Consider the following 8,090-nt stretch of genomic DNA (forward strand, 5'->3'; position numbering starts at 1 on the left):
GCTGACTACAGAAGCCACCTCTGTAAAAACAGTAGGATCAATAGACCTTGCTCTTACACATTAATTTTTAACAAGCTGTTAACATTTGAGAAATGTTCTAATTAAGACATTCAACTAAGCAAACAGCTTAATAAAGTACAGACATAGCCCATGTATTTCAAGATTGAGAGATAAATAAAATCTTTTTAATTAATGTGATCTTGCCATATTCATCACATTTACTATGTGTATTTTACATCAAAATAGTATGTTTCTGTAGCATTTATATCACTGTGTCACAGTCTTCAAAAAATAATATAGTAAGTAATGGTGATAAACAGCATCCTGTCCAAATCGAACTTTGAAAAACAGACTTAGTGTAAAAAAAAAAAAAAAATCTACTGGTAAGTATGGGGCTGATTATTAAAACTTACAAGTGCTGTGGCTTTTGATACATAACTGACTGAAAGTATTCTAGGTGGTGTTGCAGTGTTGATGTTCTGGAAAAAAATGGGGTCTTTAAAGTGCTGCCTTCCGCCAGGAACTGCTCTTTGCTGGGTAAACGCTTATGGCAGCAGCCTCAGCAACTTATATTCACCTCTTCTGTATGTATTCGTAATATCCCTTGGTCAAAGGTGCCCAGCAGAGGAATTGCATGCCTGAAGTACCTCCTTATGCTTCAGTGCTACGCTTGCTACAATATAATTTTTTTTTCTGTCTAAGCTTTTATCTGACGCTTATTGCAGAACAGCTAGACACCTTTAGACAGTGCTGCATCCCTCCTAGGTAGGCTGGCCATCCTCTTCCTCTCATAACAGTGAAGCTGAGGTACCACTACGGCCTTTGTGCTAGATGTTGCTTTTGATAAAGCTGTCCTACAGAATAAAGGACTGTTCCGACAGTGAAAACCTTCCCAAAGCCACTGTAGGAGGGAGGTTTGTGGGATGAAGCCCTCTAGGGATGACTGAGCAGCTGCAATTTTTTGGAAGCCTGGTGTGTAACACATTGCTCTTCCACAGTCAGACACACCACGTGCATGGAGTCAGGGAGCTTCACTGTGTATACCAAAGCTGAGGAGTGAGATGATAATGAAGGAGTATGTATTTATTATCAGACCAAATAAAAGCACACAAGAAAGGACTGCATGTGTGTTTATTAAAAAAAAAATAAAAATTGAAAAGTTCGGAAGAGTTGGAACAGAACAGAACACCTTCAGGAGCATCAGGACAAATGACAGCAGAAGCAAAGTTCATAGCCAGAGGCTATGATGTTACAAATCTATTACGGAAAAGTAAGTTTGAAAGTAAAGCAAACTAATTGTTTTTGAGCATGGTTATCTTGGTCGTGATAACGTTGAAACACCATCAGAAAGGCTCAGATCATAGGAGTTCTTACAACTTTTCATTTTTATAAACTGTACACATTTGCTATTTGGGAATGGAGTAATGTTTCTACATCTGAAGAGAGCTTATTTTTTTTCCAGGAGAGCTGTGCTCTAAAGTTTATTTAGTGTTTTTTAGGGATATATATTTGTTTCTGGCTTTCTAATTTCTAATGAAATTACCTGAAACCAGATGTACAAATAAGAACTCTGTTAACCTTTAACACTCTTCATCCAGAATCTGGAAGACAAGCTGATTCTTACTGATTTATGCATCATATCCTGTAACACGGTGTAGCTAAATATGCAGTTTCTCAGGGTCAATCTTGTATAACAAATAAAATCCACCAATGCCTGAGCTATGTCCCTTGTTCTAGGATTTCCCTTGCGGGAAATCCAAATCCCATGTACCATAGATCTCCTTTAGTGAGATAATTATTGTCCTGCCAGGTTGCTGTAAGCAACACATCTGATCAAAAGCAAGGAAAAAGACTGTAAGTGCCACATGAATTGTTGGAAGCTTCGTTTACTAGCAGTATACACTTTTAAATTGTATAGAACCATTTGCATTTTGAAATATGTATTGAAATTGCTTTTTTTGGCTTCATGGAAATGGAATATTTTGGATGGGGCCTGGTGCTCCATGGATAGGAAAGACCAGTGGCACACAGTCAAGACAGGAGCCTGAGAGAGAACCAGAGGCCTGCTGCCAGTTGTACTGGAAAACCAGGTAAAAGACTTGGAAGAAGAAAAGGCTACAGATCCACTTGCAGGCACGGTAAATATTTTAGGTAGATTTTTGTCCTTTGTTTTAAAGCTGTTCTGTTTGGTTTCTTGTGTTTCTCTAATTTCAAAGAACCACCTGTGATAGCAAATGGGGTTTATAATGGCTTCCAATATTCTGTAGCTTTTAGTATTCTGTCTTTTTTTGACATAAGATTGAAATGTGTGTGTGTTCATATCCATATTTTGTTCAGCCATCATATTTTCTTGGATCAGAAACCTCTGAAGTGCTAGTGGTGTTTGCATATACATTTTATTTGCAAAGGGGCTCTGTCTTTGAAGCATTCTTCTGTGAAGACTATTCATAGGTGTGAAGACAATGCATTTCTGAGTCAAGGTTTGTCTGTCATTGCTTTCCTCCCCCAAGACTTGCTGGAGTAGCTTTTGCACTTGCTTTATTCCCTGGGATTCCATGGTAATCTGGCAGCTGCATTCATGTCTCTCTTTATTTGTGTTTCTGATAGCTGTTCTTCAGTGCTAGCATCTTCAAAAACATGTGTTGTTTCTATAGCCTGAAAAACATGAACCCACTGGGGATTACACGTGTATGAGATGAAATTCTCTCTGCACTGAAGCCAAACAGGCTTTCTTCCTTAGATGGCAGAATGGTTAAGTAGCAAAAGTTTTCTGCAGCGCATAGCCATCAGTTGCCAATGTCTTGAACATCTGAGATGGAATTGAAGATAAAATAATTCTGGTCTTGGTATTGCGCAGTTTTAATGGAAAGGTCCTTACTGCCTCTTGTGAGGGGCTGCAGCAGGGTTCGCAGCGCTGGAAATTAATTAAAGGAAGTTACTACTGTGCTTTCTTTTTTTCCCCCTGAGATTTGCATTCTTTTTTTTCCCCTCTTCTTTTTTACTTTGTTTCAATAATCTGAAAGTGTTCAAATCCTCAAATTTTGCTCCTTTACTGTGGAAAACAACACCACTGCAGTTTAGTCCTTTTATTCTCAAACATAATTTATTTTGTAAGTCTATTTAAAAGGCATTGACAAAACACCTGACTTTAATTTAGCAATGTTTGTTGCCAAGCATGTGCTGCTGCTTTGGCTTCATGTTTGTTATTTGATGCCTCGGTCATGCTACAGAAAGTGTTGCATCTCTTCAGTTCTGGTTGAGATTGTTCATTTCCTTCTATTCAGATGCTGACTTTTCAAGTCTTAACATATTGTTTGCTTTGTTGCTTTTCCATTCACAGCCACGTTAATAACTGGAAGGCAGGCAAGTTTTCCTGAGAAGAGTTGTGTAGTGAAACAAAGTACTGTTATTTCTGAGGGTGTGGAAAGTATTCTTCACCTATTAGACTATTACATGCCTAATGATGAGGAAATACTAGTATTAATGTGCCCAAACTGGTCCTCTTGGTGATACTGAGAACGTTAGAATTTGCATCCAAGACAGATGTGAGTTTTCTGATAGGTGAACAAAAAGACAATCTTCTGATGGTGTTACTTCATACTGTTGTCTCTTTATTTCCGTGTTCCCCAGTAAAATGTACACTATTTTCTGAAGTAACCAAGCATTTATCAATCAGCCTTCTGGCTGACCTCTGGCCAAAAGGACTTGCTTTGTTTTACCAGCTTTTGAAGTTTTCTCTCTTCTTTATTATTACTTTGTCAGTGTAGCATGTAGCAGGATACTTACTCTTGATTTCTGGATGGTTGGAGCAATACTTGGAGTGTGAAAGGAAAGCTTGATTTCTAATTTAAAGCAGACTGCTCAGTCTCTAGGCAGGTCAGAGGGACTGTATTACTCTGTCTTCCCCTATTATGGAAAAGGAGCTAACTGGGTCATCCGGCCAGAAAGCTTGATCATAGCTGATTTAAGGTGCTGGAATATTCATATTCCCTATCTTAGTAATACCTTTTGAAGGAAGTTGTGGTCAGCAAAGAGGGAAAAATGACACAAATGTGTCATGTCTAGCTTCATACTATATGGATTTCTTTAATATTTGATTCAAATATACAAAGAAACACTAATGGCTGAAAATATTTACCTACTACTTTCTCCTCTGAGACTACACCATTAGAGTGTGCAAATAAGCAGAAAGACACTAACACTCACAATACAATAATTATAAATTTTTTTAACAAGTTGTAAGTGCAAAATGGAAGATAAAAATCCAAGCTACTAACTGAAGTGCACAGAGTATTTTTTTCTGGATGATCTTGTGCCATTTTTAATAGTGGTTTGAAAAAGGAAGGCTTTAAAAATTGTACATGTTTGAAAGAAGTAATCTGTTATACACTAACAATTGTACTAAACAGAAAAAGAGCAGCTGTTACTGGAAGTTACAGTTAATTGTTGTATTTTCCAGCACAAGGTTGTTTGGTGGGAACAGTGGGGAAAAAATGCAAGCAACTGCCAAAAAACAAGCGTGTGAGGTGAAACTTGAATTTGCTCTCATGAGAACTTTCTAAGACTCATAAGTAACTGAGAAAAGCATGCTGTATTTAAATCTCTGGAGATGTACTGTATAGAGACAGAGCACAGCACACAGTGTTGGCAGGAGAAAGAAAGGAGATCAGAAAATCAGAAAGACTGATGGGAAGGTAAGGGTCATCAGGATGGATGGAGGATAAAATGCCTGTGCCACTTCAAATTGGGGTTTTGGTTTTTTTCTTTTGTGGCTTCCTGAGTAAATTTGAAGCTCCTAATCTTTCCTTCTCCCCTCACCCCCACAGAACAGGTTTTCATGTGCTTTTTAAATGAAACGAGCAAAGCATGTCCCCGTTAAAAATCTGTAGAGTAGCAGACAGATACATTAGCTTGGGGCATTTTGTAAGCACTGTAGGCCAAATCTGATGTGATATATTCATGCCTTAAAAGCAATCTCTGAAGAGGGACTTAAGCAAAATATCCTACCTAGGTTCTGGCTATTGTTAGACCGGTGGGAAAGCTGTGGCAGAACACATCCCTAGGCAGGCTGCAGACAGGAACAGGAGAAGGTCCCGAGGCAAGGGGCCTGGCCCTCTCGTTGTTGCATGGGTGCCTCCTGGCCTGGCAGTGGCCATTACTCATAAGCAAGGATTTCTCTGCTTTGGCACTGCTTCTGACTCATGAAATCTGCCACAGGGTCCACGCTCTGGGAATACAGCTTGTTAGTCAATGTGTTCTTCCAGCACAAAGCTATAAAACATTGTAGGTCATAATAGGCAGCTATTTATTTCTTAATATGTCCTTAGGTGCCAGAGGGGAGATTTTTTAATAAAAATAAAAATAGTACTGGAATGCATTTATTAGGGATTGACTGTATTTATTTTGAACCACGACATATTCATCCAGATCCACAGTCAAAACTACAAGAAAGTACAGTTTCCACTATGCTCTGAGCTTGATTCTCTGAGCACTTATCCTTGCTTGTATTGCCTCCTGTTGTGAATAATTCCACTGGCTTCTATGAAACAACATGCAGTAGCCAACCTTTAACCCAGTACTATTTGCAGGATCACTCTCCAAATTACTTCAGTACTAAGTTTAGCTCTAAAGAACAAACACATTGCCCAAAAAAAGAAAAAGAACAAACCTAGACTGAAAGTTGAGCAATGCTCTGAAAATGAATTTTTTTCAACATTAAAATGACCATGCCTGATTACTATTAATTCATTAACCAGAACATCTTACAGCTGGAAAAGCTGTTTGTTGTTGCCAACTGTCTTATACTAATTCAACATGAGTGTGACCACTGAATATCAGTTGATATTAGAAAATTGCATAGTTTATGAAAAGTAAATATACTTTTTTGTTTTGCACAAAACAGATCATGATGTCTGTGTAAGCTTATGGCATGAGATGATTATTATTGTTCCCATTATATTATGGAGATATTGGTCATGGTTCTGTAGTTAAGACTCAACTGAGTTTTGTCCCTAAAGCAGGAATTCATTCTTATACTTATAAATGTAAATTATGTTAAATCTGAGACAGGTCTATAACACCTTGCTCCTGAATGAAATTCTGGCTTTTGTGAAGTCAGTATGAATTGTGGTATTAGTACCATGTGTCTTCAAATAATTTATAAACATATTCAATAATTAATTAAAGTTTAAAAATAAGTTCCTTAAGCAAACAGAGAATTGACAACAACTTGTTTAGAGCATATTTTAGGTATTGCTATGCTATCACGCTCGTGTGTCACTGCTTGTGATTTGCATGTCGGTAACTTTGGACAAGTAAATATCACTTATACAGAAATTCAGTGCATAGGAATGGCATAAGTAGGAGAAACAAGATTTCATGTTGATATACAGGCAGAACCTGTTGTGATCAGAAGGATTTTGAGGAAAATGTACAACTTCCTATATCTTGGCCAATGCACAGACACGCAGCAAGTGTGGGCTCGTCACTCAGTGACGAGGTTGTATAAATAAACTGTCCCTTTCTCATTCCTGACCCGTATTCTGCTTTTCCCCATGTTTTCTATGGTGTATTAAAGGAAGCAATATCATGAGGCATATGAAGCCTACTGACTATGCAAAATTCTAGCACAATAAGTGATAACCTGTCCCTACCGTTTTGGACAAAACCTGTTACTTCTGGTTAATTAGCTGTCTATTTTTATTTTCTGCACAGATATTTCATGTTAGATGTTGGCGTCAGTGGAAGAGTAAGTGCCTTTCAGACCTGAGGGCAGCCCTGACTGTTCCTACCTATGTAATCCCTCTCCAGACACAGATGGTTGGCAGTTGGCAGCCACCTAGGAGTGGTTGGCAGCCACCTCGGAGTGCTCCTGCCAGGTATCACCACGGGGCGAGAGACAGCGCTCATTGCAAGGGGGAGCAAAAGGAGGCTCAGTCTGCAATCACTTTGACACACCATCTTGTTTTATGTAGTGCAATGTATCAATATACAGGACAGATGAACTAGCTTGTCTGTGCTGCCAATATAAGGTCTACAGTTAGGAATAATTTACACATTGTACTCTTGATTCTCCTGTATCTGCCTCTGCTCAGATTGAGGACTGATTCTGTAAACCCTCCCTTCTTATTATTGCGGCTCTCCTCATAATGGTACAATGCAGTCATATGTGGACGGGTATAGCTATATCCATTTTTAACCCACAGCAGAGAAACACTGAATCAAATGAGCATTTTGCACAGGGTTGATATGGTCTCTGGGCAACCTGAGAGTTTATTACAGTTCTGTAAGTTTTCTTCAAAAATGTAATTAAAATTGGAATTATACTCCCTCAAGTATACAGCATCATCTGACTTACAGCTGCAGCAAGCAAAGCGTTGCTTGACCTGCTAATTCTATCCCTTTGCTGCCGTGAATTTGGCGTGGCATACAAGGGAGCGTGATAAAGACATGCAGTGACACAGGCCTGATCTGCCCAAATGCTGAGGCAGATTCTGACCACAGTATTTTCCAAACCACTTCTGTGGATACGTCACCGAAGAGCACAGGCTATTACTGGCAACACGAAGGCTTCCGCCCTTCGGGAGTGAAATCAGAAAATAGTGTGGAATTCTAGGGAGCAGAATTGTAGGAATCCAAAGGGAAGAGCACCCTAAAATGAGTGCATTGAACTGGTACCCTGAAGTTTTGCCATGAAAATAGCTCATCACTGAATAGGATGTCTATTTATTAATGATCACCACCACCAACCATATATATATATATGTGTATACATATTAGAAATGAACTTTGATTTAATCGGATGCATTCAATTCACAATGATTAAGCAGAAATAATTTCATTTTTCAAGGCTAGATATTTAGGAATTGGTGTATGTCCAACTACTTCTCTTCAGTGAGAGAGAACCCATGCTTCAGAACTCCAATGTGGAGCTGGCCTTCCTTGGGGAATTCAGATCTAGGACTAGGTCTGAGACCAGTTTCTAATTTTAATTACTGCTACCAAAATAAAAATTACTGCCACAAAGCAGATGAAATTCCCCCATGTAGATGAGCAGCAGAAGGCCTCTTTAAAGCTTATACAGACATAGG

General features: G+C 38.8%; 1 protein-coding gene across 1 annotated transcript in view; it reads left to right on the forward strand.

Annotated features, from left to right (window-relative positions):
- ALDH1A2 (aldehyde dehydrogenase 1 family member A2) overlaps positions 1–8,090 on the forward strand; it is a 211,105-nt gene that overhangs the window by 106,539 nt on the left and 96,476 nt on the right. The window lies entirely within an intron of this gene.

The sequence above is a fragment of the Mycteria americana genome, chromosome 6 (genome assembly GCF_035582795.1).
Source record: "Mycteria americana isolate JAX WOST 10 ecotype Jacksonville Zoo and Gardens chromosome 6, USCA_MyAme_1.0, whole genome shotgun sequence".
Lineage (NCBI taxonomy): Eukaryota > Metazoa > Chordata > Aves > Ciconiiformes > Ciconiidae > Mycteria > Mycteria americana.